We start from the raw sequence: 16,157 nt of genomic DNA, 5'->3' as shown, positions 1-16,157 counted from the left end.
AAGGAAGGAATCCGTCCACGACTCTGAAACGTTTCATCATTTCAAACAGAAGAGGAGCAGAAACAGGCTGTGGATTTTTAACATACTTTGAATAAAGCAGCAGTTATGATAAGGTTTTCATCAACCTGGATTCCTGTGGAGCTGAGGGATGAAAAGAGAGAAAAGGAAAATCACAGAACTGAGTTTGTTACTCTGAGTTCCAGAACAGGAACCAAAAATCTCCAAAAGCCTTCAGATGGATGAAAAGACTTCAATTAAAGGAACAATCTTTGTTTTCCACCTGCTTTACATTAAACTCTTTGTTTAATCCAGAATCCCATTTATTTTATAAATGTCCTGGTTCATGTTGCAGCTGGATCCAGAACGAGACAAAATCTGCATTTTAATCCATATAATCGCAAATATGAAGGAATGAACATGAACAGAGTTCTGTTTATGTAAACAGTCAAACCCAAACCGGATCTGCACCGGAAAACGCTTCGCCTCTAAAGTTTGAATGTTTCTCTGTCTGAATGTTGAAACTGTCACGATTCTCATCTGATTGTCAGGAATCAGTTTTTAGCTCAAACGATTTCAGTTCAAGTTTATGAACAAAATCAATGACTATATTTGATCAATATCTAGATTTTCACTGAAGTGCAAACTCAAAGCTAATGGAGGAACGTTGTGCTGAAGGGGGCGTGTCAGGAAGAGCAGCAGCTTCTTAAAGAGACAGAGTCCCAATTTCAAGGCATCAAATGAAAAGTCAAATTTCTTAAGACATTTTATTTTGTATTAGAAATACTAGTGACATTCCTGCTAAAATATGTATGTAGTCCTGTGATGAGCAGTTTTTAACGCCCTGTACTGGTTGCCTAAATGTGTCAGGAACCAGGAAATTCCCCAGACTGTGCAGCGCCCTCCACTGGTCAGTCATACAATCTGTAATAATCAATCAATCAATCAATCAAATTTTATTTGTATAGCACATTTCAGCTACAAGGCATTTCAAAGTGCTTTACATCATAAACACAAAAACACAAAGACATGCAACATAGAATAAAATACCAAGTTTTTTTCTTCCCTTTTTTTCCTTTCCCCTTTCTTTCCCTTCTCTTTCCCTTTCTCCCCCCTTCCCTTTGTCACGGAATTTAAGCGCCTGTTACCGCCGGACTCCGCCGTCCGTTTAACCACGGGTATTCGCCGGGCCCCGTTGCCCACAACAGGAAAAAAAAAAAAAAAAAAAAAAAAAAAAAAAAAAATTACATACATATCCACAAAATCAAATTCATACATATAGGCATCAACTGGGCCTTTAAACCTTTGGTACTTTAGTCAAGATATTATTTGACAAGGACTCCAACCTAGAATTTATGGTACTTTAGTCAAAATACTATTTGACAAGGACTCCAACCTAGAATTTAGCTGATATTACATTTCAAATGCAATTCTAAACAGGTGCGTTTTTACTTGAGATTTGAAGGAGTCAGGGTTTCCGCTGTTTTACAGTTTTCTGGAAGTTTGTTCCAAATTTTTGGTCCATAGATGCTGAAAGCTGCTTCTCCTCTCTTTTCTGGTTCTGGGATGCAGAGCAGACCAGAACCAGAAGACCTGAGAGTCTGGAAGGTTGATACAACAACAGCAGATCTTTAATGTATTGTGGTGCTAAACCGTTCAGTGATTTATAAACTAACAGCAGTATTTTAAAATCTATTCCTTGAGCTACAGGGAGCCAGTGGACTTTAAAACTGCTGTTATGTCTCTATCTTCCTGGTTTTAGAGAACAGGAGCAGCAGCTTCTGGATCAGCTGCAGCTGTTTGATTGATTTGTTGGACAGGCCTGTGAAGACGCTGTTACAATAATCAATGTGACTAAAGATAAACCATGGATGAGTTCTCTAGATCTGGCTGAGACATTAGTCCTCTAATCCTGGAGATGTTCTTCAGGTGATAGAAGGCCGATTTTGTTACTGTCTTTATGTGGCTCTGGAGGTTCAAGTCCGAGTCCATCACTACTCCCAGGTTTCGGGCCTGATCGCTAGGTTTTAGTTGTAATAACTGAAGCTGTGCATTGACTCTAGATCGTTCCTCTTTAGGTCCAAAAATAATGACTTCAGTTTTTGTTTCTGTTCAGCTGGAGAAAGTTTTGGCACATCCACACATTTATCTGCTCTAAGCATTTATTCAGTGATTGGATGGGTTCAGAGTCACCTGGTGACATCGTAATGTAGAGCTGTGTGTCATCCGCATAGTTATGGTAGCTAATATTATTTCCTGTTATGACCTGAGCTAGTGGGAGAATATAAATATTAAATAAGAGGGTCCTAGGATTGAACCTTGGGGTACCCCACATGTGACCTTTGACCTCTTTGATGAGAAGTTTCCAATTGAAACAAAGAAATCCCTGTTCTTTATGTAGGATTCAAACCAGTCGAGCACCGAACCAGAGAGTCCAACCCAACTTTCAAGTCGATTCAGTAATATGTCATGGTCGACAGTGTCAAAAGCTGCACTGAGGTCCAGAACCAGCACTGTGGTTCTCCCACAGTCCGTATTTATATGGATATCATTGAATACTTTTACGAGGGCAGTCTCCGTGCTGTGGTGAGCACGAAAACCAGACTGGAAAGTGTCAAAGCAGTTGGTCATCATGAGGAAACTATTTAATTGTTTACACACAGTTTTTTCAATAACTTTGCTGATGAATGGGAGGTTTGAGATTGGCCTGTAATTCTGCAATAGTGATTTGTCCAGGTTGTTCTTTTTTAGCAGTGGTTTAATGACTGCTGTTTTCAAAGCCTGGGGGAAAACGCCTGATGTAAGCGATGAGTTTACGATTTGGATCAGATCAGTAACAATAACAGGCAGGACTTTCTTAAAGAAATGTTCTAGAGTTATAGATCTAGAACATCCAGAGCTCTAGAACATTGCAGGAGCTTGAACTTAATTGACTTATAATTTCTTCTAGAGTTTTATAATTAAGTAGTTGAAAATGGATAATTTTTCCTGTATTTGTTTTGTTTGGGTACAGCAATGGTTCTGGCTTTAGAGTTGATGTGCAGATTAATCCTCTGATTTGTTTTATTTTCTCTGAAAAGAAATCAGAAAACGTATTACAGGCAACATTAGATTGGAATTCAGGTGGAAACGTCACAGGAGGGTTTGTGAGCCTGTCAACTGTTGCAAATAAAGTTTCGAGCATTATTGATGTTTTTGTTTATGACATCTGCAAAGAAAGCCTCCCTTCCATGTTTTAGTGTTAAGTGATAGTTACGTAGTTTTTCTTTGTAGATGTCGTGATGAACGTGAAGTTGAGTTTTACGCCATTGTCGTTCTGCCCTGCGACAGACTTGTCTTGCAGATCGAACTATTTGTGCATTTCTCCATGGAGATTTCTTTCTACCAGTCAAAACCTTTACTTTAATTGGGCCAATAGAATCAATGATATATGAAACTTTAGACTGAAAATCATCTACCAACTGATCTACATCATTACAGCTTAAGGGTGAGGAGGAAGAGTAGATTTGATTAAATGTTTCTGCTGTGTTTTCTGTGAAAGAACGTTTTGTGACAGCAGCTGTTTGTCCAAGTTGGTCAAAGAATAAAGAACCTTCAAAGATAACAGCAAAGTGATCCGACAGGGCGACATCAGTTACAGAGACATTGGAAATATTCACACCCTTACTGATAACCAGGTCCAGTGTGTGTCCTTGAGTGTGTGTTGCCTGTTTAACATGTTGTGTTAAACCAAAATTTTCTAAAATATCAGAGAGCTTTTTTGCTCCTCTGTTTTCGGGTTTGTCCACATGAATGTTGAAATCACCAACAATTATTAAATAATCATAATCAATGCATATGAGAGAAAGAAGATCATTCAAGTCAGTAAAGAAATTTTCCACATATGCTGGAGTTTTGTATAAAGTTAGTGTCAAAGTTCGTTTGAAGCCTTTAACCTGAATTCCAAGATACTCAAAAGATGTGAAATGACCGAAAGAGTTTTACTACAGTTTATGGTATTTTTAAATATAGAAGCCACGCCTCCTCCTTTTTTATGTTTTCTATTCTCACTTAAAAAATTGTAGTCAGGAGGCGCTGATTCAATGAGTACAATTTGGTCATTATCGTCATTCAACCATGTTTCTGTCAGAAACATAACATCAACATTATACACGGTGATGAAATCATTAATTAACAGAGCTTTAGCACAGAGTGATCTGATATTTAAAAGAGCTACTTTAAGTGGCTTGGAGGCCAAAAGATTTTCAGTCTGAGGTTCCTTTAGGCAGGGGATCACTCTGAGGTTTGAATTAGGACCGCTGTATTTCATATTTCTGGTTTTTGTAAATTTTCTTGTAGTGATCTGGACAGGTAATGTCCTGTTCTGCAGAACCCGGGGGCCAGACACATTCTGGATGGAGACAGGTGTAAAGATAATATCTGGTCCCCGACCTCTGACCTCAGAAACGCAGAGTGATGGATCCTCTGGGAAGTCAGGGGCAGGTGGCTTAAATGTAGTGAGGTCTGTAACGTGAGTGCTAAGGAGAGACGTGCCGAGGCGAACCTGTTGATTCATTCCATCTGTAAATTTAAGAAACTCTGGTCTGGAAGACATTTCTTCATTGGTATCCATTGAATCCTGTGAATGCTTGGAGGAGCAGAGAGGGAGGGGGGAAGGAGCGAGGGAAGCAGTCGCTCCGTCTCCAGTCGATTTATCAGCTTGGTTTGGAATATCGTGCTCCTGATCCGGGGAGCGTTCCATCCTGGTCAGACATCCTTGAGCCTGTTCTTCTGACGCGATGATCCTGTTGCTGTCCTTGTTGATAAAATAAAAAAGGTTTGCAGTGAGTAGCTTTATCCCATGTTTATTAAGATTGCGTCCTCCTTTTCCAAAAAGGAGAAAGCGCTGCCAATAGATCCACAGGTTATCGATGAAGGTCACTGAGCTGGTAGAGCAGCTTTTAATCAGCCATTTGTTGATCGTGAGCAGCCTGGAGTGTTTTTCGTCTCCCCATTGAGGTGATGGAATGGACCACTGAGAAATAACTTCATTCTCAGTTTTCCCATAGTGTCCAGAAGAATATTAAAGTCCTTTTTCAGAATCTCAGACTTTTGCTTTGCCAGATCGTTGGCTCCAACATGCACAACTAAAGTCTGAATATCTGGGTGATCAGTGGTTAGAGAGAGCAGTTTGTTGGTTAAATCAGATACAGTGTCACCAGGAAAATACATCACTCTTGTTTTCCTTGGATTGCAAACGTCACTGATTCCCTTCACTGCCTGATCTCCAACAATAAGCACTTTTGGGTTACCTTTAGTTTTCCTGGTGGTCCATTTGTCCTTTGGAGCTTTGGGGGATGGATGTGTTGGTCTTGCCTCACTGTTGATGTTTGAAGGCAAAGTTTCACTCAGAGGCTCAGGCTGGAGTGCAGAAAATCTGTTTTTCAGTGGGATTCCCACAGAGTCAGAATGTTTTGAGGCTCTTGCTGGTTGCTTTGTCCCTGGGAGCGGGGTCAGCGGGGTCAGCAGGGTCGGTGGAGGCGTTTTGGTTGCAGCTGCTTGATTGTCTTTCTTTGGTGGAGCAGGTGTTGAAGTTGAAGGTGGGTTTCGGCTCAGAGCCGGCCACGCTGATTCGTCCAGGTGCGGGGTTCTCCCTGATAATCGTCTCATCGGATCCACAGTGCCAGACTCCCGTTTCGGCTTGGCACCCAGAGCGTTCCAGGGTGAGCTGCTCGGTGCAGGGCGCACGACCTCTCTGTTGATTTGAGGAAGGGTCGTCTCATTTCCACAGGCAGGATTGATCTCAAAGTTCACCTCCAGCAGTTTGATCTTCATTTCTATAAACTGAAGTCGTTGTAAAATGCTGCTCATGTCCTTGGGGTCAATCGGAGGCATTTTGCCCTGGTTTAACTTGGAGGTAAAGAAAAGTAAGTAAAAATAACAATAAAAGTAAGAAAATCCCCCAGTCCTTAGGTTAGTAGTAATCCAGTTAAAATGTCAATAATGTAAATATAACTATAAAAACTGTCGCTTTAAAAAGTAATTCGCAGGCAGAGTTATCAGGAAGGACGATACATGGAGCCACTGTGTCACCATCGCAGTATTTATCACTGAACTGTTACACACTAAATGGACAATAAAAAATAAAACTTCTGACCCTTTAACTTGTAAATATTGTTACTTTTTGTGTGATTTGATGCAGAAATTTCCGCTTTTAATAAAGCTTACAAAACACTTTATAACTTCAGTTGGTTTAGCAGAGCGGCCATGATGAGAGAATCAGGCAGATCTCAGCCAGCAGATCTCATCTAATTCTAGCAGATCTACATCTAGCAGCAGCTTCTGCTCTTCATTTTTCATCTAAACATTTTCCTAAAGTCTGAACTGCTGAGAAACTTCCTCTGGAGTTTCTGTGCTTGTTTGTTCGGCTCTTTGGAAAATGAAAATCAAATCAAACAGAAGACGAAACAGTTTTAATCATGTAGAGAATAAAACATCAAAGAAAATAAAAATAAACAAAATAATAAAAAAACGTGATATTTTAATTGTGAATAAGCAGCAGGCGCCTTTTCTTTCAGAAAAAGTGCAAAAAACACTTTCTGAAAGTGTTTCTAGTTTATTAGAAATTTTTGGGTTGTTTTGATTAATAAGATGAAATATTCACACATAATTAATCTGATGTTTCATTCTTGCTTCCTGGTCGTCCAGCTGCTCTTCTAACTCTTTATTTCTGTTTCCAAAACTATTTTCTCAGAATGAAACTCAGAACTTTGAGGAGCAACAAGTTTTTATGTACAGCTGTTTTTATAACAGCAGCGCAGCCTTTTCACCAGCAGCCATTTTGCCAAATTTAATTTTTTCAAATAAAAAAAAAACTGTCACAATTAGCCAGTTCGTCTTATTTTAGACATCAGGACTCATAAAGAAAATGTAAACACACAAATCATTTAGTTACATGGAATGAAGGCAAAATGGAGACTTCTCATTTAGTTTAGAAACAACTTTAACATTTGATTCAACAAACTAAGTTAGTAACAGATAAAATTTAAATGATGAAGAACCTAAAACTAAGTGAAAAACAGAAAAATGTATAAAGATAAAACCAAAAAAATTATACAATGATGTCACAGTTCAGTATGAAATGCACATTTTGAGAAACCAGATTTAGTGTAAATGAAACAGTTTGGTTTCATTGACACCAAACTGTAAACCAAATCATGTCTGCTCAGCCAAACGCAGACGGTGAAGGAGAAACACCTGCCTTCCTTTGCACAACCTGAAAAATGTATTTTCATTTATTAGCCGATACAGGAGAAACCTTCACATGTGAGCAATAGAGTTTTTCACTTTGGTGTCTGTTGCTGGAGCAGCTAGCAGCAGCAGCTAGCAATTAGCAGCATTTAGCAGCAGCTAGCAGTACCTAGCAACTGGCAGCAGCCGGCAACTAGCAGCAGCTAGCACTACCTATGAACTAGCAGCATCTAGCAACTAGCAGCAGCTAGCAATACCTAGCAGCTAGCAATTAGGAGCAGTTAGCAGCAGCTAGCAGTACCTAGCAGCTAGCAATTAGCAGCAGTTGGCAGCAGCTAGCAGTAGCTAGCAACTGGCAGCAACTAGCAGTACCTAGCAACTGGCAGCATCTAGCAACTGGCAGCAGCTAGCAATACCTAGCAGCTAGCAATTAGCAGAGTTAGCAGCAGCTAGCAGTACCTAGCAACCAGCAGCACAAATCTCTGTCAACAGTCGGACAAATTCTGGAGGCTCTGGGACCTGCTGCAGTCTTTCTTACAGACTGTAATCTTTATTTTTTATATTTTTTACATTCAATATTTCACTCACTTGGTTTCTGACAGTTTCGACTACATTGGACCGAAATTACGTTGAATTTTGTGCATGTGTCCTGCAGTGCTGGGGGTTGTTTTTATTTACTTTGTTGATGTTTACATAAAATTATGAAAATAAATAATCTGCAAAAGTCAGACTTTTTATTACTAAACCATGTTTTCGCTCCAAAAGTTAAAGCTTTGCTTCAAATGTGTTAAATTGTCTAAATGGATCTTAAAAGATGAAAAATGTGAACAATGTGAAACTGATCTGCTTTCAAAGTCGGGAGGAAATGAGCAATTTGTGCAGCTGAGAGCGGAGCGCAAAGAAAACATGAAAACCCAAAACCGCTGCTCCAGTTCAGCTAAAAGAAACAGAAAAATTTATTTAACAAAAACATAAAACTTCACCTGATCTGAATCTGGAAGCGACGGCCCGTCGTTCCGTTTGGCGTTTAGTTTCCTCATTCCTGATGCTCAGTTTGTGATTCCTGTTTTTACTTCATGTGTTCATTTATTATTAATAATCCGTTTCAGCCGTCCACAAACTGAAAGTCGATTCTTGTCAATCTGATTTTTCTTCACAGCTCCAGCCTGACGCTGTTGCACTGAAACGGGTTTTACTTTCTGAAAATCCAAATAAAACCTAGCAGAGACATTAGCATCATAAAGCTAAAGGGATCGTTGTTTCTGGGAGGTCAGAGGTCATTCTGGTTGGACACAGAAAGCCACTGGACTCTGTGTTTATCCTGATGTCTGAAACTTGAGCCTGCAGATTATTTCTGAGCCTTTTGCTGCTGGAGCTTCAGATCATCTCGGCTCTCACAGCGATGAGACGTGGAAATTCCCGGCTTTCCTTCATATCTGATGATCTCACAATAACAAGCCAGCAAATTGGATTTTAGAGACCGAGGAGGAGAATCGGAGCCACCGCTCATATGGACAAAGTTCAGCCATTTCTGGAAAGTTTTACAGAAACATTTTCAGATTAACTCCATGAAGTAACAACTGTAACAGGCGGCACCAGTAGGGGGCGCTCTCCCCGCAGCCTGAGGCTCCATGAAGAGGAAGCTGGAGGATGGTGGCCAGGTGTTGACTTCCTGGTTGATTCAGGTGTGGTTGGGCAACACGTTGTTGGGTCATAGCTGCTAAAAGACATCGCTGCCCCCTGCTGTCTTTTAGGGTTTGGTTTTCCTTTTGTTAGTCCGCCCAGTTATGATGGTTTTCTTCTGTAGTCGCTGTGAGGGCGGGGCCAACAACTTTTCATTGTTTGTTTGTTTTTTGTTTAAGGCATTTCCCTGACTTCCAACACAATGTTTGCTGTGATTCCCACTGGGATCACAGCAAACCCTGACCCCTAACCCTGACCCCTAGCCCTAACCCTAAGGGACACAACCACAGGAAAAAGCCAGTGGAGAATCCACTTTCTGTTTTCACCTGAATGTCCTCGAGATGTCGTCCCACAAAAACTCATTTATTTAAGAATCCTTAAAAGCAGAAACAACCCGGGTTTTATTTCTGTCAGGTAAATGTTTAAGTCGCTAGCACAAATCTTCTGTAGGCTCACAAGCTGCTAATACATGCTAACGAGCTAGCTAACGAGCTAATTAACGAGCTAGCTAACGATCTAACTAACGAGCTAACTAACAAGCTAGCTAACGAGCTAGCTAACGAGCTAACTAACGAGCTAACTAACGAGCTAACTAACGAGCTAGCGTTCTGCGTTGATTGTAAGTTTAAATTGGGTTGATTGTGAGAAACTACAGTTTTCGGTCCTCTGAAATAAATCACTTTGTTTTGCTCCTTTGTGTTGTGATAAAAGTCTTAGACTAAATTCATAACAGTTGTAAGAAAAGTCTGAAAGCTCGACTTTCTCCAGGAGGTTTTATCATTGAGTTTTTTCGTGCTCTGATTAATGCCTCATTATTCCTAATTATTTGAAAATAATAATATCTCCATGAACTCTTCACTGAGGTCATAAAGAATAAAACCAAATGGATGAAATAATTCTGTTTGTGGGTCAAAATGAAGCGAAGACTTTGGAAGTGAAGCTGAACTCTGTGCTTCTCCTCCTGCCATTAAACTTCAGCCTGCTGGATAAATAAAAAATGACTTTTTAATACGTGAAAGGTCAAACTGGGTCTCGTAAAGCGGGTTTACTGAGTCGGAGGAAAACCAGGTTTGAGATTCAGAACCGTAAATCCGAGGCTCTGACACAAAGCGCCGTGTTTCCTGATTTACAGCCGTGAAACTAAAGCTTTGAGCTTCTGGAAAAGTTTCAGCTTCTCCAGCTCTCCTGAATCGTCCACTTCGTTTTACTCCAGTCATCGCATCAAATGAAACGATGGTTCTGATATTTTGAAATGTTGCTATTAGACAGAAGAACCAACAGTAATTGCTGCTTTGAGTTTAATTTGGGTCCTAAACTGATCTGGAAGTTTCTGGATGAATTTTTCTTCTTCTCCAGGTTTTTAATCGTTTAGTTTTCACTCCAGGTTTCACTTCAGTGACGATCAACCAGTATCAAACCAGTACAATTATTGATATTATACTGGAGTCAGCGTTTCCATCCAACATGAATCCACAGCCAACTTTGGAACAAAATGATGCAAAAACCACAAACTACGGTGGCCCTGAGGTGCAACACGTTGAAAACACAACATCAGAAAAACGGAAAGACTTTGTCGTCTTTTTACGGCGTTGTCAAGCAGCTATTGATGCGCATTACCGCCATCTACTGGACTGGACGCTACATAGACTCTCCACTGTCCCAGTTGGAGATCGCTGATTGGACGACGGTGCTTTTGAACCGGAAGTTATCGTTGTTGCGATGCGCTATAGCGTCCGCCATATTGGAAGAGGCTCTGCCAGCAAGATGATGCAAGTAAACGGGCCGAACTTTGTAAAGTGCTTTTCTATTCCAGTGAGTTAATGACACAATCTCAGTATCAGTGACATTCTCAGATTGAGTCTGAGTATATTATATTTAGCAATAATAACAAAACTAAAGACAACGTTTGAAACTTTTCAATGTGATTAATAGTTTTGTGGCAGAATAATTACATTTGATACAGCTGATTCTAATAAATCACTTTTATTGATGAACACACACATTTACAGTGATGTATTCATGAACATATTAACATAATTCAATGTGCATTTGCTATTTGAAGAACATTTGTCATAAAGTTTCACAGGACATTTTACTAAAGGAAACGGATTCCTCAGATGATCCTGATGGACTTAAAAAAGGATTTAAGGTCACATCAAGTGAAGCTTGAACAATATTTGAAAACGTGTTTTTGTTTCTGTTTTCTGCGTTCGGATCAGCTGAACAGATCCGACGGCCATCGAGCCCACCAGGCTGACCCGAGCCGGCCAGAACCACGGCAGGACTGGGAACCAGCAGGAACTGGCAGCCAGGTCCGGGTCCGACGGGTCAGAGCGTTCCTTCATCAACGTCTCTCCGCGTTCCAGCGGAACCTCTTTAATTATTCACTTTTATTATTATTACTATTTATGTTGGAAAAAATGTTTTATTATGAATGAAATAATCTGACAGGGGAACTAAAGAAATACTGACTTGAAACAAATTCACATTTCTTGAGGAAACATTTTCTATCAATTAGTCGAAGAAATTTGCACTTGAAACTCGACCAAAAACACTTGATAGGATTTTTAATAATAAAAATGTAATAAAAATGTATTACCAAAATGTTTTAATTTTTGTAGTAACGCTGGAGGAAGTTTAGCTAAACTCCATTTCCTGTCAGCGCGCACAACAGGAAGTGAGTAATGAGAGACAAAGTTTTTGGTCAAAGGTCATCAGGCCAGTGAAATGTGGGTTGTGCTGCTGCGCTGCAGATTTTGGGTGACTGAGACACACTGGACAGTTTTCCTTCAAAACATTAACCAGTTTCAGGTCTGCACTTTGACTAGGCCGCTCCAAACAGCCTTCAGGATGTTCTGGTAGTTTCCTGCAGTTCCATCGTTCACTACTTATAAATCTCTGAATTATTTTGGCAGGTCATGATACACTGTAAAAAAGGAACCTCAGGGGTTATCACATTAACAAAAGAATATCATGTACTGTTAACTAAATAATTGCATGTTTGAGCCAAAAACATGATACAATCATGTTGCATAAACAAGATATTCCACAACTTCAACGTTTATAAAATTGAATCATGTTGAGCGAACATGATTCATTATAGTCAGACCGATCCTATGCTGAAGACCATGAGTGAGATCACGCGATATCACGCAAGTTCACCGCAAGATTACGGGAAATCACGGGATATCACGCGAGAATACGCGAGACAATCGGTTTTTTTCTCGCAAATGGAATAATGTATTCAAGGTGAGATAACGTGATTCAATTACGTCAGCTAGATCTTCCGCCAAAAAAAAAAGAAAGTCGGGGCGTATTACATTAACAAAAAAATATCATGTACCTTTCACACAATAATGTTGGGTTTGAAACGAAAACGTGATAAAATCATGTTGGATAAACAAGATATTCCACGACTTCACATTTATAAAATTGAATCATGTTGAGCTAACATGATTCATTATATTAGACTGATATTGTGCTGACGACAACGAGTGAGATCACGGGATATCACGCGAGAACACGCGAGACAATCGGTTTTTTCTCTCAACTGGACTAACGTGATTGAATGACGTTATCTCAACTTGAATACATCTAATTCCTCAAGCTCCCAGGCTTGAGGGTCCTGCGCAGTATCTTATATATATATATATATATATATATATATATATATATAATATATATATATATATATATATATATGTGTGTGTGTGTGTGTGTGTGTGTGTGTGTGTGTGTGTGTGTGTGTGTGTGTGTGTTTTTTTATTTTATTCAATATCAATATTTGTCAAAGTTAATCTAATAAAAAAAAAAACACAGTGACGTCAGTTCCAAAGCGCTATTGTGTCAGACTCATCTCCCGCTGAAGAGATCCAGAGACATCAAGAGATTACGGAAAATCACGCGAGATAACTGGCTTGCACCTTGTTGGGTTTTTTCAAGGGCAGAGGGGAGATTCCTGGCGTGCATCTACTTAATTTGAAGAAGGTAAGAGTCAAACTATTTTCATCTAAATCCATATAAAAATATGTAACTTAAAATTTCTCTACCATTTGCACCATTTTCTACTTGTTCCATACTTGTGTCACATTATTTCATGTTCTGTAGATTAAGTCGGTTAGGTTAAGGCAGATAGCTTTTTGTTTACATTTATCGCCGCACCATGTTAGGTACATTCTGTGCGAAAAAACTCTGCAGAGCCATATGTAGTGTAAGGGTCACAAAGCTGCTGCCAGAGACACAAATGGACCCCAGAAATGTCACAGTTTTGCTCCTCCTGAGCTCCCTGGAGGTTTAGAGGATTTTTAACACACGGATCTAACATCAGTCTATTTCTAACTATTTTAATTCTATTTCAGTAATGTTACTATGGAGGTAAATGTAGATACACACACTTTGGTACCTTTCTATCATCATCGAGATTCTTAATTAATTATGGTAATAAAAAGCCCTACATTTCAGTTGGTGAAACCTGCAGAAAGCATTGCTTTCTGAGCTTTGTTAAATGTTCCTTAAATACCTGTTAGTTATGGATTTCTAGTATATTTTGTCAGGCTAAAACTCTCAATGGATTATCCATTATTACAGACTTGAGCTTTCTATTTTTTTTTCTTTAAAATACATATTCCTCTGCTGTAAAGATGTTGGGGTTTTTTGGACTCTTCTTTGTTGTCCCCAAATAATTGTAGCTCAGAAACAATATTGAAGTTCATTGGTTTAATTTTGAAATGTTGATGTTTTTTGTGTTGATTGTTTGTGCTCATTTTGACCTTTGTTACTATTGCTTTCTACCATGTTCAATTCACCATTGTTCTGCACATATGTGCTTGCATGTGTCCTGTGGTTATATTCATGAGGCATTCAAGGGACTTGTACTAAAAGATACAACTCAGTTCAGTATGAATTGCATATTTTAATGGCTGAAAATATATCTGATCTCTTTCAGAACATCACCTGTCTGTAATCCACCTGCGTAAGTACTGGTCAAGGGGCTCATCGGCTATCAAGTTATAGATTTCAGTGGCTAATAGTAAGTTTTGCCAGATCTAAAGTGACTGAATGTAGTGTTAGAGAGCTTATAAAGCTAGGGTTCAGCTAAACATTTATTTGGCCAGTCTGTTTATTTGTCTTTATTTGCGTGGGGATGTGGAAATGTAAGGAGTGTAGTCTCTCTCTGTCTCGTAGATATGACCTGTTAAAACATTTTACACTTAAACACCGGCATATGTGACGTTATCCATGCCCACATAGACTGTCCATGTACTTGTAAGACATGGAATGCTTTGCATATTCATTTAAGTAGAAGGATATAGACTGTGTTGACCATTCTGTACTTTTCACATATTTCTTTGGTGATATATTCATGTCTTTATTTAAACATCTAACAGCTTCAGTTAGATGTTTAAATAAGATGTTAAACTCCATTTTAGTCATGGCATAATGAAGGGATACTAACAATTTTAAATATCTTTCAAACAGACTGCAAGCCACTGATCACTTTTGTTGTGACTTCCTTTGAATGCAGCCATGTTTTCAAGTGTGTGAACCTATACTGCTGGAGTTTTGAGATTGTTCTCATTGTTTTTTGATCTGCATATTTAGGATGACACTGCTGAGGGCAGATGAGAGTGCATCCTCAAAGGTCTGTGTGTACCTAAATGAAGATCCAGAGAAGCTGGTGAGGGAGTACATGGTATGTTAAATTCTCTTTGTGTTTACAATAGAGGTCCTAAGAGTTGTTAAAATACTTTCAACAACTAAGGTCCATGAGTGATTCAATCAATGTCAGTCTTAATTTATTTATTTAATTACATGTGAATTGTCTCTCCCCCAATACCCTTCCCTAACTCCCTTAGGACGTTGATGAATGAAATGGCAAAAGCCGAGACTGTCCTCGGAATCGTCATTTGAGCAGAGGGTGCAGAGGCTGCCGATGCACATCTGGATGTTGGGATTGTCCTGGAGGAGGTGGAAGTTATGAACAGCTTGGGCAGTGTATCTTCTGCAATAGTGATGCTGCTGGGACTAATCTACGCACTAAACTTGAGCTACCCTCAAGTTTAGTGCGTTCAGCACTCAACTTGCTCAGTAACTCAAGCATACCTTTGAAGTAATACAGAAAATAATAATGAAATTGAATGGAAATAACTTATCAAAGAAAGCACAAGTTCTCAATATGAAACTCGCTGCTAAGTTGAGTAAAGTTTCATATGGAAAATGAGTGTTTAAAGTCTGCAGTAGAAAAGATTTATATTGTTACAGTTCTCTAAGTTGAGCAACTATACTGACATGTTTTATGTTGTAAAGAATTGGCTGGGAAATGAAACTGTAGTTGTTTTTTTATTTCAATGTCCAACTCAGCTGTGTTTTGTGCTGTGTAAAAAAACGATGTATAACAATTCTGAAAATACAATTGTGTTGTACCTTTTCTAATTGTTGAGTGTTCTTCCTACACTTTCACCTAGTGCTATCTTAAAATGCTTGATTAACGCTTGAAAATATGTCTTTGAATTAACGTCATGAAATAATGGAAAGGATTTCCACACGATTAACTAGCTGTCTTTTAGCATGAAGCATATTTGTTGAGCTAACTTGCTTTTAGTGAGTTGGACCTACTGAATCAGGTAGTGTGAAGGTACCACTGTAAAATAAGGTGGTTTCAACTAGATTTACATTCATCTTAATGAAGTTACATCAATGATTTGGTCCTAAACATTGCAGATTAGTTGGGCGGGCTGTATTGCATTACACTGGGTCACGCTATAGTAACTGAGTTAAAGGAACCTTTAAAACATATGTTGAGCCAACACATTTCATTTGAATTTGAATAACCATAATGAATGGAGTAGAGCCAACTCATTTGATTTACAATCATCCATTGCATTACCATAATTCTGGTTAAGCCAACATATTTGGTTTAAATTAGAACAACCTTAATGAATTATGTTTTGCCAACTCATTTTATTTATATAAGAATAACCACAATATATTACGTTGAGCCAACATGTTTGATTTAGAATCACCCATTGAATCACCATTGTAACAAGTTGAGCCAACACATTTGCTTTACATTGGAATAATCTTAATAAATTAGGTTGACCTAACACATTTGCTTTAAATAGGAGTAACACAAGTACATGGTGCTGAAATAAAGCAAAGTAATCAGGTGGAAATCCTTTCCATAATTTTTTTATGTTCATCCAATGACTTATTTTTTTCAGTGTAACAAACCACAGAATTAGATCAAC

At 38.9% G+C, this 16,157-nt stretch overlaps 1 long non-coding RNA gene across 1 annotated transcript; it reads left to right on the top strand.

The window, feature by feature from the left end:
- The first annotated feature begins 12,798 nt into the window (after positions 1-12,798).
- LOC129355123 (uncharacterized) lies at positions 12,799-15,342 on the top strand. Its single transcript, XR_008605238.1, has 4 exons — positions 12,799-12,897; positions 13,856-13,939; positions 14,512-14,602; positions 14,766-15,342. It is a non-coding gene; the product is annotated as an uncharacterized LOC129355123 (long non-coding RNA).
- Positions 15,343-16,157: the final 815 nt, after the last annotated feature.

Source organism: Poeciliopsis prolifica, unplaced genomic scaffold, assembly GCF_027474105.1.
Source record: "Poeciliopsis prolifica strain line A6 unplaced genomic scaffold, Auburn_PproV2 SCAFFOLD125, whole genome shotgun sequence".
NCBI lineage: Eukaryota > Metazoa > Chordata > Actinopteri > Cyprinodontiformes > Poeciliidae > Poeciliopsis > Poeciliopsis prolifica.
Note: the sequence above shows the minus strand (reverse complement) of the source record. Positions and strands in the feature narration are given on the sequence as shown.